Source organism: Hirundo rustica, chromosome 7 (assembly GCF_015227805.2).
Source record: "Hirundo rustica isolate bHirRus1 chromosome 7, bHirRus1.pri.v3, whole genome shotgun sequence".
Taxonomy (NCBI): Eukaryota; Metazoa; Chordata; class Aves; order Passeriformes; family Hirundinidae; genus Hirundo; species Hirundo rustica.
Genome location: NC_053456.1, coordinates 34,739,428 through 34,759,509, shown reverse-complemented (window position 1 = coordinate 34,759,509; position 20,082 = coordinate 34,739,428). Strand labels below are relative to the sequence as shown.

General features: G+C 42.3%; 1 long non-coding RNA gene across 3 annotated transcripts; it reads left to right on the top strand.

The window, feature by feature from the left end:
- The first annotated feature begins 1,382 nt into the window (after window positions 1-1,382).
- On the top strand, window positions 1,383-8,742 carry LOC120755301 (uncharacterized). Of its 3 annotated transcripts, none has more exons than XR_005701719.2 (3): window positions 1,383-1,845; window positions 2,791-2,930; window positions 8,637-8,742. It is a non-coding gene; the product is annotated as an uncharacterized LOC120755301 (long non-coding RNA). The 3 variants fall into 3 exon arrangements; XR_005701718.2 differs by lacking the exon at window positions 8,637-8,742 and adding an exon at window positions 4,485-5,215; XR_009208043.1 differs by lacking the exon at window positions 8,637-8,742 and adding an exon at window positions 3,370-3,701.
- The last annotated feature ends 11,340 nt before the right edge of the window (window positions 8,743-20,082 follow it).

Genomic DNA, 20,082 nt, shown 5'->3' with positions numbered 1-20,082 from the left:
TTTATTTGTTTGTTTTGGTGTTTTTATTAGTTTCATTTTTGGGAACATGGGGATTAATGTGGTGTACTTTTTAATGTACTTTTTAATTTAGGTAGTGATTGTTTTTTATTGTTTTGTCATTTGGATTGGGGGCTTATGTTGTGAATTAGTTTGGGATTTTTTAAGTTAATTTTATAGACTATTGGTTATTATTTATGAGTTAGTGTAGAGGTAGAGTTTGGATGTTTTTCAATCATATTTAGGGTCAATTGTATGGTTTTGAGTTGAGTGAGTGGGTTTGATTTTTTTTTTTTTAAGTGATTTTTGCGATTTGTGTGGGGTTTAATATGGTTTGTTTGTTTGTTTTTCATTTTTATGGTGTGACAAGAGTTGTTAGTGAAAAGAACGTAGGGGGTTTTTTTTTGCTGGTAGTTGGTTTTATGGTGGAGGTTTTTTAGTTTGTATTATTTGGTTTTGGTAAGGTTGGTTCTTGTTGGTTTGGTTTTTTTGTTTGTTTTTTCTGTTTTTTTTTTGTTAGTGAGATTAAAAGTTTTAGGCTTAGGTTAATTTGTGATTATTTTTAAGATTTTGGGGGATTTAGATTTTTGATATGGGTGCATGTGTAATGACAGTAACTTCTTTGTTTTATGTGGTATTGGTGTGGTGGGTAGAGGGAATTTTTGTGTCGAACATTTTTTTTAGTATTGGTAGTTGGGATGTTAGGAGGACTTGTGTTTTCATGTCGATTATTTTTGAGGTGGTTTTGAAATTTTTTTGTAGGTTGTTAAGGGGTTTTTTTGTTGATTGGTGGAGCAATTGTGATTTTATTGACGATATTGGTGGGAATTTGATGCTGTTTGTTTTGTTATTTTATTTTTAGGAATTGGATTTTTTTTTTAATTTTGTTTTTCATGATGGTAAAATTGGCTTTCAGGAGAATTTGGATGATTTTTTAAAAATATTTTTTGTTTTTGTATATTTTATGTAATGATATTGCTGTATTGTAGCTGTTTTGGAGTTTGTTTTTTCATGGAGTACGGATTAGTTGATGAGAGACAGTTAGGAGCGTGCTTTTATTTTTAGGATACTTGGTTTGGGGTGTGCTGTACAACTTTTTTTTAGGTATAGTTAAACTGAGGTTTGTATTCGGTTGTTAGAGGAAAGCAGAAAAAAGTATTGGTAACATTAAGAGCAGCATATTGTCTTGTTGTTTTGGATTTTAGTTTGCATTTGAGTTTTAAAACATTTGGTACAGTAGCATTTAATGGTGGAGTTATTCTATTTAAGGTATGATGGTTTATATGTTGTGGTTTTTTGTTTGTTTGTGGTTTTTTTGTTGTTTTGGGGTTTTGTTTGTTTGTTTTTTGTTTTAGATTTATGCTAAATGGGGTTATTGAAGGGTGAGTGTCGTGGCAGGCAGTAGTGGTCAGAGTGCTGCTGCTGCTGCTAGTGAGTGATTTCAGCTCTTTTGTGAAATCAGCTCTTTGGGGCGATGCAGAAGGGAAGAGACAAAGCCTTCATGTGGAGTTCTGCAGGAGGCTTTATTCAGCTTCCTCTTCAGAGAGGACTATGGACGAAAAAACAGAAGGAGCAGGGGTTTATATAGAAAGACAGGGGCAGGGCAAGACATCAGGACCAATCATCTGAGGGCTCAGGGGTGGAGCAAGGGTGAAGGGCCAATAGGATACAAATAATCTACATATAAACAGCAAAGCATGTTGGGGTAACACTTTTGCTCTCTGTTGCTACAAAGGCTGTCAGTAAGAGTTTCTCCCTCTAGGGGATTGCAGCAGCTTTGAGGCTGAGGGCTGCTCTCTCTTCAGGGAACTGTGGTTAAGTTATTACTTGGCTTACCAGCCTCCACAGGTGAGTGGGTTTTGCTAATTATGTTTTTGGTTTTTAGTTTATGGAGTATATTGTGGATGGGAATTATAGTATTTTGAGTTGTTTTGTATTGTTGGTGGTTTATTGTTGAGCTGGGAATTGGCATTTGTTGTGGGAGCTTTTTTTAAGAAGGTTTATTGCAGAAGGGCTTTTTGACAGTTTAGGTAAGGTGTTTAATTGTTTAATGTGTTTTGGTTTTATAGCTGTTAATATAACAGTTTACTTGCGGGTTTTGGGTTTTTGAAATTTTTGTTTTGCAGGAAGTTTATGTCTAGAATGTATGGGGCTTGGGGTTAGTTATAATGGGAATTTTAAAGTTTATTTTAAAATTTATACATTTGTTCATATATTGTGTTAGTATGTATTTGGATTGTATTGCCCTGTGTTCTGCATTTGCTGCTGCATTTCCATGTATTGCTCTGTATATAAATTGGACTTTTACCAGTGAGTATATGGATTGTATTTGTACTTGCATTTGAATACACTGTTTTCATATGTTTTGCTGAAGTGTAAATAATAAAAATTCATTCACTAAAGTTGAACCAACTGTAACAAAGATACCATCCCTCACCCTCTTGGTTCCTGTCTTTCTTTGGTGTGGTTTAGTCATTTTTTCATTGTATGTCTTGCTTTGCTTCTCACTTTACTTTTCACCCTGTTTCTCACTTTATTTTTCTATTTCTAACTTTATTTCTGTCTGTCTCTAACTATGTCTCTCTGACTCTCTGTGTTTCTGTCTGTCAGTTTGCAACTCTGTTTCTCTTTCCCTACTTCTCTCTATCTCTATTTTTTTCTCTCTTTCTTTTTCTCTCCATTTCTCTTTCTCTATATATGTACTTTAACTGTATTTCTATTTTTTTCTCTAAGTCTATTTCTTTTTCACTCTAAGTTTGTTTTGTTCTTAGGGTTTGTTTTTTTTTTTTTTAGGAGGAGTGCAACTTCCTGAAATTCCAGGTTGTGTCGAGTATGATACTTCAGATTTTCAGCAGATTCATCATGTCAGAAAAGAGACCTGCCCCATGTCAAAGATGATTTCGGAGATCAAGACTTCACTTCCAATGGGTCAGGTGAGGATTGTGACCAGGAGAAGGGAGGGTGAGCATGATACCCAGGTAGGAGTTATTGGGGGGAGGTTATGGCGCACAAGCGCGTCCACCACAGTCACAGAAATGCCATGTAGCCCAGGTGCCCTTCATAATAACAGCCACAGCCTAAGACTTGGCATGAAGCCACAGACTCAAGGACCTAGGTGCACTTAGAAGAGGGCAAGTAGCTGACTTGGGATTTGTCCCACTTGCCATTAAACTCATAGACTGATTTTGGTTTTCTTTATCATCGCTGACTAGGAGCCCAACTGAAAATATACTTCCCTCTAGCCACGCCCCCGGCTCTCACTAGCTCAGTTATTCAGGGGTTTTAGGGAAATATATTTCAGAGAGACAGAATAAAGAGTGGCTCTCACCCCCAGACTTCCGTCCAAGCTTTATTCTCAATGTGATGTTCCAGGAGCCCCAGAAGAGAGAGAGCGAACCAGGAAGAGAAGACAGGGGTTTATCTAGTTTTGGGCCAAGGAAAGATATTGGCCCTGAGCCAATAGGATCAGGGGTATGTATGAGAGGGGAAAAAGGGTTAAACTACATAGCACAGGTTTCAGGGGGACTCTGAGGGGAAAAACCATTCCTCAGAGGAACACAACTCCTAACCAGCGATCATGGGACCTTTCAAGACACCTGAGACAGACTCATTTCATGATGCGTATTCTTGTTGCTGCTCATCCAATAGATAAGTCGGGGCACATGGCCTGAAGATGGAATGATAGTAGGGCAGTGGGTTGAAAATTCCTGGGACAGATATGAAAATTAGTAGAGGGGAAAGAGATGTCCTCCAAGGGGCCTTTTAGGGCAGCCAGAGGGAGCAGCTCTACTTTGACTGCTACACTGTGGTGTACAGCGCAGAGTAGATCCAGTCTGTGATGTGTCGTCTGGCATCTTCTGTTGTCTAGTGTGTCTTCAGGATTGCTCAGATCAGATAACTCTGCCTTTTCCCCTCAAGGGCCTTATCACAAACATCAACTGTCACCTCTAGATTCTCAAGCATTCGCACTTCTTGGCACAAGGCCGATATAGTTTGTTCTTTTACCTATTGGTAAGAGCTTTACTGCAGGAGACATGGAAAACAACTGTAACAGAATCTCATCCAGTGCTGGAAAAGGCAGGAAAATTGCTGCAGTAGCTTTATGCTTGCTAGGAAAACAGAAAACCAACAGGGCTTGTGCACCGAGCAAAGCGATGAAGCACAGGCACACATACTAAGCTGAGTGCAGTCTGTGTACTCTCTTCAAAATGCAGCTTTTAGTTCTTTACAGCTCTGACATGGAAAAGTAGCAAATAGCCAGCAATGCCTTTGTTCTTGCTTATGCAGACACAGAAAACTCACACTATATCAGAATCTCATCCAGTACTGGAAAAGGCAGGAAAAATGCTGCAGTAGCTTCTTTGCTTTTTGGAACAAGAGAAAACGAATAAGGCTTGTGCAGTGAGCAAACCGATGAGCACAGGCACACAAACCAAGAGCTGAAGGCAGAGTTCTCTCTGCAAAACAAAGCTTGTCGCTCTTTGCAGCTCTGCCATGGAAATAGAGCAACTAGCCATCAGCGCCTATGCTCTTGCTGCTGCAGACATGGAAAACACCAACTAGATCATCCGTATCTCCTCCAGCACTGGAAGTAGCAGGGAAGTGTCTGCAGTAGGATATTTGCTTGCTGGAATAAGTGGAAACAAACAAGGATTCTGCAACGAGCAAACCAACAAGCACACAAACCCAGAGTTGAGGGCAGTGTTCCCTCTGCAAACCGAAGCTGGTAGTTCTTTACAACTCTGACATGGAAAAAGAGCAAATAGCCATCAACACCTTTGCTCTTGCTGCTGCAGATATGGAAAACACAAACTATAACATCAGAATCTCATCCAGTATTGGAATTAGCAGGAAAGTTGCTGCACTAACTAACTAATGTTTGCTTGCCGGAACAGGTTGAAACTAATAAGACTTGTGCACCTGTAATAGTTTTCACTTTGAAACTGGGTGGAAACACCAATTAATGTAGTGGTTTCACATTCACTAAATTCTGGTCTTAGTACTCACTTTTTTTCTGTGGGAGAGAGACTAGGAGAAAAACAAAGCAGGCTTAACTTTAAAGATGAACAAATAGTTTTATTGACACACACTAAAAGAATGGAAAAAGAAAGTTGGGAAGAAACTAAAACAGAATGAAACTTTAAAAACACTCTTCCCTCCCCTTATAAATTGTTTACTTTCCTACAAAACAACATAAAGAGACAAAACTTGTAATTTTCAGTCAGTTTCACTATCTGACAATAGTCTTTCATCAATTCTTTAGTGGAAGAGTATCTTCTAGAGTAATGGATCTCACTGACAACTTAGAACAGTTCTCTTGTGGGTTTTTTAACTGTCACAGAAACAACCGCCTAGAGAAACTTGCTTTTGTGACTTCTCCCATTAGCAGGTTCCCAAGCTGCTTATGGGTCATGGGTCTTAGGCTTTTGCATACTGGGGTGTCACCTTTTAAAGATGAATAACTCTAAAGCAAAGGATTCTTCACTTCAAGGTATAGAGATATCTTCTCACTTCCTCACTGGTGCAGGGGGCTCCTCATCTTTATCTCTGTTCAAGCATCTTATAGGATTAATATTACTTAGTCCATCACAAACACCTTTGCTCAAATCCACACACAAATTAAAACAATCATCTCCCTAAATGCTTATCTTTTCCATGATTTAAAGGAATGATTTAAATATAGAGTTCATTTCCATGACTCAAGTAAGAATGGAGCAACTAACTCTTTAACCCTCTGTCTTATTAGTCTTTTCAATCTTGGTCTACTGATTCCATGCTGGTTTTTTTTTTTTATGTTCACTTTGTCCTTTCTTATTCTCTCAGAGAAGGGCCAAGCTCTGGAAGCTCCATGTTGCCAGGAAAGGGTTAACTCTGCCCAGAGTCTTTGTCTCTCCCTCTGTAACTTTTGGTGTTAGATGTTCAAGGTGGCACTGGTGAGGGAGGAAGAACTCACAGAAACATCAGAGATCAGAGCACTGGGGCAGTCCAGAATCACAAAAATACCATGCAGGATCATAAATGCCTTCTTGGCCCACCCCTCGGTGTAAATCGGGGTGGCCTCAGCCTAAATGGTGCCCACAGCTCTTATCAGGGGCCCAGCAGAGATCTCTCCCTGCTCCAGGGAAGTTTGGAGAAAGGAGCTGTTGTAAAGCAGCAACTTCTCCTTCCCCCCTGACCTGGGAGCCGATGGAATCCAGCCAGGTCTCAGGCCAGCTCCCCCCAAAAAGGGGGGAGCAGCAGGCCCAGCTCGATGTTACCTGTCTCTCTCTGGCCAAAGGAAAGAAGGAAAAGGACCCACCTACAGGAAATCAAGGGGTTTTATATGGTACTTCCCAAAGTTGTAGCCAACAATTTTCAGTGGTCAGAACAGATGCCAATATTCCAGCTAACTCTCTGATAGCTCCCTGTCTCTTCCAAAGCAATTCCCAGGTCCTGATCTGGAGAATTATTCTACATTCTTCTATAACTAAAAAACCAAACTGTACTAACCCATAACAGGATGTTTACAGGGGCAGGAATTGGACTTGCTCAGATCTGCCCCTGCAGAAGTCTGTGCAAGAAATGGAAATGAAGGCCACAGAAGCTGGCATGGCCACTATTCTGTCCCATCGATCAGCACTGTCGTCCTCAGTCACACTGCACCGTTACTGGTATGGGCATTTGCAGAGTATGCCCTAATTATAGGCACGTGCAAATATACACCCGTGCACCCAATTCCTCTGGCCGCAGACATCCATCGTGCTAAATCATATGACACCCTTAGAACACTGAGGCTTTGAAGTTCCCTTCATTTTTACCGGCGTCCATTCTCCACTGAGTCAAAAGGATACCTCTCATGGGCCAACACTGAGGGCTTTGTGGATGATAAGACTCCCAAACAGCCTTGCCTAAGCATACAGAGATGTACCCAGACAGAAATATACTTGCAAGCATGCTTACAGCTAGTGTGAATCTATTTTCCTCAGAGAAGTAAAAATACACAGCATAGGTAAAATCTAGTAAATCTGTTCAGCCAAAAGAGGAAACTAACAAAACACACAAACAAGAAGCCCTCCAAGCAAACCAAAAAACCCTCCAAGCAAACCAAAACAAACAAAAACCTAAAACTATCCCAACACAATGCCTACTTTGACTTCTCTTACAACTCACTGTTGTGCTTGTGCAGCCATTAGCAAAACACAGCATCCAGAATGCACACGCTCATTTGCAGGCTGAAGACTCCATGCATTCAAGCCCACTGCTCTGCTGCTCCTCTTGCACCGTATGTTTGGTCAAGGACCAATTTCACAAGGTGCAAATAAGGTAGCCTGCCCTGAGACAACAATCTGCCAACTGCAGATCATTCGAGCTTACAGACTTCGATGGTGGCCTGCGCCATTTATGGGGTTACACTGTGGTCACAGGCATTATGAAATGCCACAGATTTGCATGTCTGCAGCAGCAAGAGCACAGGCGCAGGTATAGCTACTTGCTCTGTTTCCACGGCAGAGCTGGAGACAGCGAGCAGCTGGCTCTCCCAGAGGGCGTAGTGTACTCCCTGCTCTTCTCTGTGCGCTCTGCTTGCCGCTTGGCTTGCCTGACAAGCCCGCTTAGGTTTCACTTTTTCAGGCAAGCAAACAGGCTAGTGCAGCCACTCTCCTGCTACTTCCAGTGCTGGAGGAGCTGCAGGCGATCTGCTGTGTGATTTCCATGTCTGCAGCAGCAAGAGCACAGGTGCAGAGAGCTACTTGCTCTGTTTCTGCAGCAGAGCTGTAGACAGTGAGACGCTTGCTCTCCCGGAGGGAGCAGTGCACTCCCCGCTCGCTCGGTGTGCTCTGCTTGCTGCCTGGCTTGCCTGACAAGCCCTGTTAAGTTTCACTTGTTCCAGCAAGCAAACAGGCTAGTGCAGCAGCTTTCCTTCTACTTTCAGCCCTTGCTGAGATTCTGATGATACAGTGTGTGTTTTCCGTATCTGCAGTAACCTGAGCGTGGGGGCTGATGTCTATTTGCTCTCTATCTGTGTTAAAGCTGTAAAGAAGCACAAACTCTGTTTTGCAGCGAGAAGAGTGCACTCTGTTCACGCTCTGTATGCTTGTGAATATCCTTTTAGTCAGTGCAACTCCCATGTTCATTTTCACTTGTCCCAGCAAGGAAACATGATACTGCAGCACTTTCCTGCTACTTCCATAACTCAGCGAGATTCTGATGGTACAGTGGGTGTTTTCCATGTTTGCAGCAACCAGAACATGGGGGCTTATGTGTAGTTGCTTTCTTTCCATGTTAGAGCTGTAAAGAAGTACAAGCTCTGTGTTGAAGATAGAACTGCACACAGCTCTTGCTTTGTATGCTTGTGCTTATCGTTTGCTCTGGGTACAAACCATGTTAATTTTCACTTGTTCTAGCAAGCAAGCATGCTACTTCAGCAACATTCCCGCTAGTTTCTGCTCTTGCTGAGATTCTGTTGATACAGTGTGTGTTTTCCATGTCTGCAGCAACCAGAATTTGGGGCTGATGTCTCGTTGCTCTCTTTCCACGTCAGAGCTGTAAAGAAGTACAAGCTCTGTTTTGCAGAGAGAACAGTGCACACAGCTCTTGCTTTGTATGTTTGTGCTTATCACTTTGCTCTGGGTACAAGCCATGTTCTTTTGCACTTGTTCCAGCAAGAAAGCTTGCTACTGCAGCCACTGTCCTACCATTTCCTGATCTGGAGGAGATTCTGCAGATACAATGTGCGTTGTCCATGACTGCAACAACCAGAGCATGGGGCTGATGTCTAGTTGCTCTTATTCCGTGTTAGAGCTGTAAAGACGTACAAACTTGTTACAGTGTGTTAATTGGGTTTATATTGTGTTCCATTTTTATATTGGGGTTTGTAATGTTTTCTATTGTATCCCCTGTTCCCCTTGGAAACTGTATCACGTGGTTTGTCCCTGCTCGGCCGCGCCCATTCCCCACACTGGAATGTAACCCAACTCTGTTCCACTCCCACCTTGTCCCTGATTGTGGAGTGGCTGGTCCCTGCCTTCGGGCCTGTCCCCCCTGGGAAAAAGCCCCAGGACTGGCGGGGCCCCTCAGTCTGTCTGGGACCAGACGGGGATGGGGAAAGAGCTCTGGCTGGTGGGGGCAGGACTCCTAAGAATAAAGCCATGATATCGCCCCAGGGAGAGAGCAGGCTCTGTGCCTTTTGACATTGACGGTCGTCTGCGTCTCTCCAAAGAACTCCCACACCGCATCCTCATTTTGTGTCCCATTCAAATGGTTGAAAATTTGCTCAAACACAGAACTGCTATGGCATAAAATTCTTTATGTTCAAGAAGTCTTAAGATTTAGATGATCACATGAACGTTTGAAGGTCTAGTAGTAGGATGAGTGATAAAATAGTGAACAAAAATAACCCCCAGTCCAAACAGTACCAGAATCCCTGACTCTTGCAGTCAATTTGTTCTTGAATATAAAGCAAGTAAAAAACTTTAAAAATACTGACTTTTACCTCAGATTAGTAAACTGTCCCATTCTCACCCCATTTTAAGCCCACACCAGCTATTTCTGGCTCTGCATTCTTTACCTCTGCTGCCTTCTCTGTGTCATTGGTGGAAGGTTCTTCAGCAGAAAGATTTAACGACAGGAAGATTTATTTCTTTTGCTACAGTGCAGATGAAAAATTGGCTGCTCATCCAGTGTTATTTAGGTGTGGCTCAGTGGCAAGCGACCCCTTTCTGAAGTTCTGCCACAAAGAGAGATGCTGCTGAATGTGTTAGAAAGGGGAAGAACCTTTAAAGCTAAAATATAACTGTAAAACACTAGCAAATATGTGTCAGTTGGCTGAAATTACACCTGTTAATGGCTTTATATGGACTGATTGAGAATCAGCCCTTTGAGTCTCAGTAATGGTTCTGTCACTGGTTTCCTGGGATGTCGCAGTGTGTTAATTGGGTTTATATTGTATTTCATTTTTATATTGGGTTTTGTAATGTTTCTTCTGTTCCCTGGAAACTGTATCACGTGTTTGTCCCTGCTCGGCCGCGCCCATCTCCCACACTGGAACGTAACCCAACTCTGTTCCACTCCCACCTTGTCCCTGACTGGGTAGTGGCTGGTCCCTGCCTCTAGCCCCTGCCCCCCGGATAAAAGCCCTGGAAGGGAGGAGAGGCAGTCTCTTTTGCATGGGATTGGGACGGGGAAGGAGCTGGAGGAGCTCTGGACAAAATAAAGCTGTAATTCCCCCTGGACAAAGAGCAGACTCTGCCTTTTGCCATCGACGGATGCCTGTTCTCTCAAAAGAACCCCAACACTGGGACCAGGAAAGAAGGTAAATATTTTTTATTTGTTGGAGACTGTAGTTGAATCATGAAGAACACTTTAAAGGGAGGGTTTAAAACCCTGGGGCTGATTTACCTGTGTTTTTACCTTGAATTGCACAGGGCAATACTGATTTCTGTCTGCCTCTGATGCAAAGGCATTGCCAGCTCATATTTCTTCTATGCTTTTTTGGTCCCTGAACAAGGAGATCTTTTTATGAACAATGTCTTTAAACAACAGTGGGATGTCTGAGGGCTCTCCATCAATTGCATCCTGTCCAAACTAGACTGACTATAAGGAACAGTTGGGGATTGAATCGCCTGCAGTACACAGATGCATTCTGCTCTGCCTGGTAGCAGTAGCTGCAAACCTAAAGTTCATGGCTGATGTCTCATTCACGAGACTTGACAGGTTTGGGTGTTTCTGCTTTGGAGTGAAAGGCTGCCACAGCCACAGTTTTCCTTCGGCACCACGTTGTTCTGATGGGGCATTTTTTGATGTTGTCAGTCGCTGTGGCCATGGCAGACCACACACCAGGTGCTGACAAGTGCTCCTGACACCGTTTAAAAATAACCTTGTTGTGGATTGTTGAACTCTTGCAGTGTCTGTCTGCTGGTTCTCCTTTCTCTCCCAGTAAGCTGACTTGGCTTTTCAACAGAGACTGGATTTCACCGCAACAAATTGATGTTTTGTGCTGTGCTTTAAAGTTGTTTTATTGTTGATTGTATGATTATGTTTTATGGATTATTGTCTGATGTAATATTGCTTCCAGCCAATCAACAGTTGAAATGTCAATTTTTATTACGTTTCTTTCAAAGGTGTATTAACAGTGACCCTCTGAGCCACTGTTAAAGCAGCAGAACAAAAGCTGTGGGAGAGATCTCCAGTCAGCTGCTGTCACAATGGGACACTGAAACCTGTGATCCACTGTGCTTTCTCTCTCTTTCTCTGGTGAAACCACTTTGGCGTGTGAAAAGGTTTTTAAATAAAAAGCTCTGCTTCATGTTAAAGAGGAAGGAAATTCCTGTTTCCTTGCTTGTGGTCCATCCTGTTGGTCCTGGGTCTGCCTGACAGATGCTTTCCTCCCTGAAAATCTCCCTGCTAACCGTGAGTAGCAGATGCCAATCCTCCTCAGCACATGTTGGCATGTAATGTAGCCCACAGTGATTAGATTTGCTTTGACTTGTTCATACCACAGATTCTTCAGGCTGAGACAACACTAATAACTTCTCAGCATTAGATGGTCACTGATGGTTTCGTTTAGGTTTGGGGTTTTGATTTTTTTTTTCTTTTTATTCTTCAGGAAAAGGTCAGAAAATTGTAGGGATTTTTTCATTTTGCCCAGGCTTTGTCTAAAAATAAGCCGTAAATGTAGCATTGTATTTGGCCGTGTTATTTTTTCAAGCGCAAAGGTCCTTGATTTATTCTTCTAGAGTGCAGCTTAGCCTTAGATTTTATTTCAAATAAGAACGTATCCTCTTCCTTTTAGTAAAGTTTTTTAGTTTTCCAGACTTGCTTGGGATCTGTGCAACCTTTACAGCAGTTCATTTATGAACATTATGAACATGACAAGATTAACACGGACCTTTCTGTAGTAAAGGCACCCCCTACCTTTCCCTCAAGGCCCATAGGCTGCTGTTGAGTACAGCTACCACCTCATACTTGGAATTCTTTATTGATTGTAACGCATAGGTAGGCTGGAGGAAAAAAAAAAATAAAGAGGATTTAACTTTTTTTTGTGGAGCCAAATTTCTCATTCAATGAACATACACAAAGTGAGATAGAGCATATATGTAATCTGATGGACAAAAGATAATCCAAAAACTACCCTTAAAGTTTGCAGACGGTGTTCATCTTTCACTGTGTCTGTTGGTTGTTTTACTTGCTTCAGTTTTTCTGATATATGAGTGCTCTGAAGGGCAAAGGACAACATGCTGTGGCTGTCCAGCACGGAGCACCTGTGGAGGTCAAAGAGGGGGTTGAGAGGATGCTCTCCTTCAGCCCTGTGCTGGGGAAAGAGTGGAAGCAAAGAGGATTTGGGAAGAGAAGCAGAGATGGGATAATTCTTAGACAGGACCACCTGGCAGGCAAGGGGAGCTCCTAATTCCTGCAGTTATGGCTATCTCAGGAGTTTCCATGGGCTAATTTAAACTGCATTTGTGCTAATGTAAATGATTATTTTTTAGAAGTGCTTTGTGCACACAGACTGTGTGCACAAAGATTAGGGGTAGGACTGTGTTTTGAACTATGTAACATACTGTTGGTCTGATATTGAGATGACAATGGAATACAATAACCCTGGGTACATTTTTTCTTAATAGCTTGATTTGAGAGATTTTTGATTTTTCTAATTCAAACCTAAAGGAAAGGTGACAAGAACCGAATGTTGAAGATACCACCTTTAGTTCACTTTGTAAATATATTTGATCCCATTTTGTTACATGAACTTGAAAGCAGTTTAAGAGCTCAGTAAAATTTCTTATGACAAAGTTATGAAACTTTTTCTAATAGCTAAAAATCTACATTTTCTCAATATCTTTTTCAGGATGAAATCAGTGTCATACAGTGTAGAAAAAGAGGTTTGAAAGAAATGTGTGCATTTCCTTCTGCATATTAAAACTTCTTGTCCAGGTCTGTTAGCTGGTCCTAGCAAACACAGAAAAATGTGTTATTATATTAAAATATCTATATCTATATCTATATCTATATATATATCTCAACACTATTGAAAATATTGGCAAGTACTTTTGGTATTGTGCATGTGTTTGACTCAGCTCTTCCTTAAACTAATATTTCTGGGCATAAACAAGCTGGGGAGAAGGGAAAGTCGACTTCCTTTTGGGCACCCGAGAGGAGAGGTTTGCTCTCCACGTTCAGATGGGGCTTTGGTACTACAGATGCTTTACACTGTTTATTTATATGTTTGTTTGTTTGTTTATTTATTGTCACCACTGCATTCCCAGTGACTGCAAATTTCTGCAAATGTAGGTAAAACACTGACATCTGGTGTCTAGAACAAAGCAACCAAACGTGCTCTGAGGCTTCAGCTTTGGGCCTCCTGGGCTGGGTTTAACTTCTCAATAATATTATGGACTGCAGTATATTTATGGATATGATATTAATGTTTCCAAGTTCAGACTTGACATATTTGGGCCATCTAGACTGACATGCTCTTGTGCCCTTGATAATTACACCTTCATCCAGGACACAGAAGAAGTCGAGCTGAACATCAGCTGACAGAAGCAATGCCTTCAAACGAACCAAGTCTCACCAAGGTTTTCAGAACTTCTTTACTTCCTCTGGAAAAAAAGGTCTCCTGATCCCTTTTGGAGGGTTTAATGTCTTTTTTTGTAGCAGTCTCAGGCTGGTGGTCTGAAGGCAGCCTATAGATCCCTGATGAGCCATCAGAGGTTTCCGTTTCTCGATTTCCAGCTGATGGACTCCTGCTGTCAGCAGAGCTGCAAAATAAGTTACTTAACATTTTGTGCCTTTATTATTATACAGGTCCTTAGAATTATTTACTTCCTTCTATTTATGATGATCCATTTTAATGATGACTTCCAGCAAATGCTTTCAAAGAATCTCAAAGACCCACAGTGCCCAAGGATGAAAACTTAAAGGAATTAGCAATTCCTGGAAATAGGACTCCTCTCTCTGGCTTAATTCTTTAGGCTACCCTTCAATACAAAAAAAACACCAGTCAACCAATCAAAAACCCAACCAAAAACCCCAAACCACAACAAAAACCCCGAGCTCCTTAAACATGGTTATCCCCCCCGATTTGATAATTTTTACCCCACTACAAAGAAAGTAGTCTATGCAAAGCCTGCTTAAAACACTGTTCTTGCCAAGTGGATTTTTAAGACTTCTTACTTTCCCGTTTCTTATGTTTCTTTTTGTTATCTTCTTAAACCAGGACTTCCTACTGGTTTTTAACTGGCATTTAAAATTATTATTATTTGTAGTAGTAATTTCTAGGCCATTATGAAAATGATAGGATTTTTCAAAACTCTGGCTTGCTTTGCTACCGCTACCCCCTCATGCCCTAAACCCCAGTCCCACTTTTTTTTTTTTTTAATGCTTAATCAGATTTCTTTTTTTTTTTCCCCCAGGCATTCTGCAGGATGAGTAGTGCAGGAATGCACAGCTAGGGCCACCAAGGAGGAGCAAAAATGCAGTGAGTGCTGCAGGGCTCATTTCTGTAGGTGGATCTTTGGTGACTGGACCAGTTCAAAACACATTATTCTGCCCCAGCTCGTAAAGAAAGCATTTGAAATTCACATTCAGACTGATAATATACCAACTTAAATGTCTTTCAACAAAGAAAACAAACAAACAAAAATATCTGTCAGTAATTTCCACATGCAGAAACCAACGAGGCAAATATTAGCTCAGGTTATGTCTACAGGTCACTCTGGTGTTTTCAGGTACAAAATTGAATGAAGCCAAGTTGAATTTGGGTAGATGCTTTCCTAAAAAAAGGTTTATCAGACTTCATGGATGCAACACTACAGAGATCCTTCACTTTACTCCTGCCATACCATGCTGATGGGACAACTGAAACAGAAATGCAAGCCCATAGCACCGGCTGGGAGCCACAGTGAGTGGGCTATAAAAACACGTATATATACCAATAGTCGTCTCTTATTCTTTCTCCAGAGGAGGTAGTTAAGCCTTTAAATCAGCTAAGGAACCTACCTAACACTGTGGAATAATTACAAGGCATTTCTGGCTTCCTTTTTATTTAATCCATTAAGTATCTCCTAGATTTATCTTCCTATCTCTGATGTTATATGTCATTTACAGTTTCTAGTCTAAATAACTGTGTTTATGAGATTAGCCAGCAGATAGGCTGATGAGATTTGGTATCTGGGATCTAATCTCAGTATTTCTTTCGATCTACCATGAATAAACCATTTTGTAACTTTTTTTTGCATCTCTTGTTGTCTAAAATGAAAGAGTAACTATGTTCTAGATACTTTTGTTTTATTATGGTGACTAAAATATAGGAATTACAGAATGAAACTCTATGCCAACCTGTCTTTTAGGAAACCTGAAATCAGATCTGAGCTATTAAAGTTTAATAGCTAGTGGGGGGAGAGAAGTAATTACTTCCCATAACATCTTTTCTATCAAGAATTTAGTTGTAACACTGATGCAGAATTATTCCACTGGCATTATAAACTGCAATTTAATGTCTGATAATGACACCTCTTACTACCTCAGAGAAACCTTTGTTATGACTTAGATTACACATTGATATCCTGCACCAAATATGAAGACGAATATAGTGAAAGTAGATAGCTAATATATCAAGGTGGCATTTGAGCTGAGAGTTATAATTTTTTAAATACATATGCGAGGATGTGAAATAAATCAGCCAGATTTTTGTCTCGCCAAAAAAGGGCAGAACTCGATTGTCTGCATAGATATTTTACCCATTTCCCATCAACAGCAACAGTGCTAGCAAAGTTCAAATTTCCTTTTGGCTTCACTTGTTGGCTCTTTAGTGATTTTTTTGACAAGGCTGCTGATGATTTTCCTTATGCCATTTTTTTAGACAGGACAGGAGAAGCCTGAAGTTCATTTTGCCCTTCCTTTTTCAAACGGATAGTCCCTAGTTTAAAGTCTCCCTCCATCCTTCGCTTTTCCACCCTTTCTCATCCCACAGTGTTCAGTGTCATTCCTCTGGAATAAAGCCAAGCCAGGTACAAGTAGGATGGCAGTGAAGAGGTTCCCAGGAAATGTTTTGCTGTTGGAAAACATGGGCTTTGTTCCAATCCAATGCAATGAAGAGATGTAGACATAATCTACGTATCAGATGCAATTTTTTATTTGTTACCTGTTCACTCTAATGTTGAAAAGCTTGGCTCAAACTTTCTGTAATTTAGTTTTGACTTTGTGCTTCCTTTTGTTTTAACCTTAAATATAGGATGTTGCAAAAATTTCATAACATAGGGAAACAGGATTTTATGTATAAAATTTCAGCTTTCTAATGAAAGAAATTATTTGGTATTTTTGAATAAGATTATGTAGTGACCTTTTTTGTTCTTTTGGGACTTTGATTTATCTTTAAATGCTATATTCTTGAGACGGAGAGTTAATTTCTGACTTTTTCTGGTAACCACGCTTGTATGGGAGCTAAATTCTTTTAAAGGAATTCAAACACATCAACTTTAAATTCTTCAGGTTTTCAGACTCAAAGCAGCTTCTCTTTCTGTCAGATGCAGCCTGAGTTGCTTTTTAATTATTTTAGTGGCAACAATCATATTACAGCAAGGTTGTTTGCCTTGCCAAAAGGTTCACTAATGCCCATCAGCAGGGACAAGTTCCTAACGCACGTGGTGGTTCTCCTGATGGCATTTCAAGTGACCCTTGTAATCACTGAGCATCAACTGCCAGTGAAGTTTCAGCATTAAACTTTAACTTTGCTCATTTGGGGTCTTAATTGTGCTTTGAAACGTTTGATGGCTTGGCTGACCTTTCTCTGGATTAACTGAAGACTGAGATTTGTCTGTAGAAAAAAGAAAATGTTGGGAATGCCAAGAATTTTACACATAGTAGGCGATGAGTATAAATTGAAGAAGCACTTAACATTAAATGCAGCGATTGTGCGCTATAATCTCTTCTTCTACTTTTAAAGCATTTCTAATCTTTCCTTTCCCCATGGGAAATCTCCCAGGGGAGCAGTGAATTACTTTGCTAGCGGGAAAGTCCAGCATTGCCGTCTCCTCCAGGCTGCTTTCCTGCTGCCATGCAGCAAGGGCACTCCAGGTAGAACTGGGGTAAGACCCTTGCTGAAAATCCGAACAGTTTGCAAAATCCTCCTCTCCTGACCCAAAGCTGTTTTGCAGATCTACAGTTTTCACCAAAACTAGCAATTTGATCTTTTTTTTTTTTTGCCTTCAGGTCTGATTCAATACTACCTAGAGGGACAGATGATGCCCACAATGAGCGCAGATATTGTGTCTGCAGACTTTCTCCTGCCCCTAAGAATACTCTTGATTTCTATGCTGGCGTTATGGCTCTATGGTGACATTTGTTCTGCCAGTCCCTGTGGAGCCTGGCACTGTGTCCTGAGCCACCCTCCTCTCATCTCTGTGTAACTAGTCTGAGAGCCACAAGACAGGAACCTTTCTTGGCCGTGTTTGTGCAGGAGGCAAGGGCAATACCAAACTCAGAAGGTAAGCAGTGGAGCAGGCAGGGGAATTCAGGCTCAGGGATGACTTGGAGCAGTGTGACTGCTGAAGGGGGGCTCATTTCAGGGGTCTGCAGTACCTACAAGTCGCACCAAAGAGACAAATCATCCTTTGGGGTGCTGCTCTTCAAACCTCCATTCTTGATGGGGAAAAAGGGAATTTGGTTCCCCCAAAACAAGTCCTCTGCAGTAAGGATGCACAGGCTCATCCCAGTCTGCAGGTAAGTGTCCGTATTCCCACTGTGAGTGCTGTCATTAGCAGGGCCTGTGGGCTCTGGATCAGACCCTGGTGGGGAGGATAGCGTGAGGAAGGAGATAAGGGCCGGTTCCTTTCCAGCCCATGGGAGAGGGGAAAACCCTGTGGTGCTGGGAATGATATTGACAGCCAGAGATGTGGCACATTTTGGCAGCGATTATGAAATCAACTACTGTAGACCTGGCATCTTATCTGTGGCTCCCCAACAGTCCCACTCTCAGCATAATATCCACATGTATTTTAAGTCCTGTCCCCTTGGCTGATACCTTGTTAAATATCAGCCTCTTGCAATAATATTTTATCTTGTAATTATAATCCCAGAGCATGCAGGAGAAATACCAAGATGAATATAGTCGATTACCTTACCTTCATCCTTCAGAGCATTGAGTTAACCCCGGCCACTGAATAATTGCACCTGCAAAATAGGTTTTATTGGAAGAAACAAGAACAGGAGAACTCTGCAGCCAGCAGAAATCAAGACTGGTTGCCTCTGCAAAACCATTTCAAGCCTCTTGGCTTGAGACTGTCATTAGCTTGTGTCAGTGATTAATTTGAGAAGTATGTATTCAGTAATGGAGTATTCACTGGACAAAGTTTAGTCCATAATCTATTTACTTGCCACTGCCAGCACATCATATAGGGGTATTGCAGCTAATATTGAACAAAACCCTGAGCGGTGCAGTATCACCTGTTGATTTCTTCACTTACCATTTATTTTTCTTACCAGGGATAAGTCCTGCAGAGTTTGACCTCTTAGCAAACCCATGCTCGTAATTTTTCCTGCTTTACCAGGCCTTGGTCCTCAGCTCACTGGTGATGCTCTGTTTGAGACATGGTTCAAAGGACCATGCAGTCTGAACCACTCGGGAGCGGGACAGTGATGGCAGAGGAGCCAAAAAACAGGGCTGGAGGCCATGAGTCTGCGAGAGGAAGGTAAATATTGAGGGTCAAAGTTGTTCAGTGAGATGTAGATCAGGAAACAAGTGGAGTGGATAGACTGAAACTTTCTGGGTTACTGTTAGAATGCTGTCAGAATGCAAGTGTGGCTCACATTAGTACCAGCCAGTTGTCAGAATGCAAGTGTAGCTCACGTTTGTACCAGTATTTCCAGCTCAGGACCATGAGCTCTGCAAGAGAAGTGGACGCATTGCCCATTTTTACCAGCATCTAGCAGTTTTTTGGGGGTGAGGGGAGGGGTAAGGAGGACAGATAAAAATGTTTGAGGTGTCCAGGGTGTGTGAGTCCGGGAATTGTTTATTCAGAGGAGAGCTGCAGGGCTGGACCTCAGAGGGCACAGATTCCTGCAGGGCATGCAAGAGGTTGATGTCCAGCACATGTGAACTGAAAACGCCCCATTCGGTACAGGCACAGTTGATAAGCCTGGGTCAGAAGGCATATCAGCTTCTGGGGAAGACAGAGGAGGAATGGCCTGGGGACCTCTTATCCCCTCTTAGTGCCAGACTGGAGGGACAGGGAGACCATTCTTCTTTATTTCCTTCCATCCCAGCTGTATCTGTTGCCTACACACCCTGGGCCATCCTCAAGGGTTTTGGGGCAGCACCCAGCTCGGCTTTTCCAAGTGTCTGCAGCAGCAAACCTGCTGCCTTGTGTTCTGTGGAGGACACCTGCTCCGGGCATCATTCTGCTTTACCTGGCCTTAGAGCCAGCTCCACACTACCAATGGAAATTTTTCCATTTTAAGAAGGAAAGCTGTATCTTTCCCGTTTGTGTGACAAAGTAAAAACAAGGAGAACGCAAGGTGTCATCAGCAGTGGATGCGGCGGTGTGCTTTTCTGGGATATTCATGTGGGTGTCAGCCTGGTGTGAAGCAGGGTGTACCCAGGTCTGGGTAACCAGCCCCCCCTCCTGTACCGTGTCCCCCTTTGTCAGGGACGAGCGGCTGCAGGGCAGGAATCCAGCCCACCTACCCCAGTTCCAGCCGGGGAGCGATTGGGGGGCGCGAGTGGCCGCATCCCCGCAGCGCCCTGCCTCCATGGGAAACAGGGTGCATCCCCAGCGGTGTCAGGGCTGCGGCAGGGGCACCCCGTGATTTTTTGGCCGGAGCTGCCCCGCGAACGCCGGCTTCTGACGGCGGCGGGGCCGTGAGGGGGCGGTGTTGGACCGCAGCAGCGCCCGCCGCTCGGGCCGGCGGGATCCGGAGCATCTTCGCTGGGTTTGGCGGCGTTCAAGCCTTGGTAGTTAGCAACAGGGATTCCTTGTAACAAAATCTCCTTTCCCTTTTTTTTTTTTTTTTTTTTTTTTTTTTTTTTTTTTTTTTTTTTTCTTTTCTTTTCTTTTCTTTTATTTTTCCGTTTCTCCTTTTCCTTTGAAGTGTTTCCCAGGTCTTCCAAGC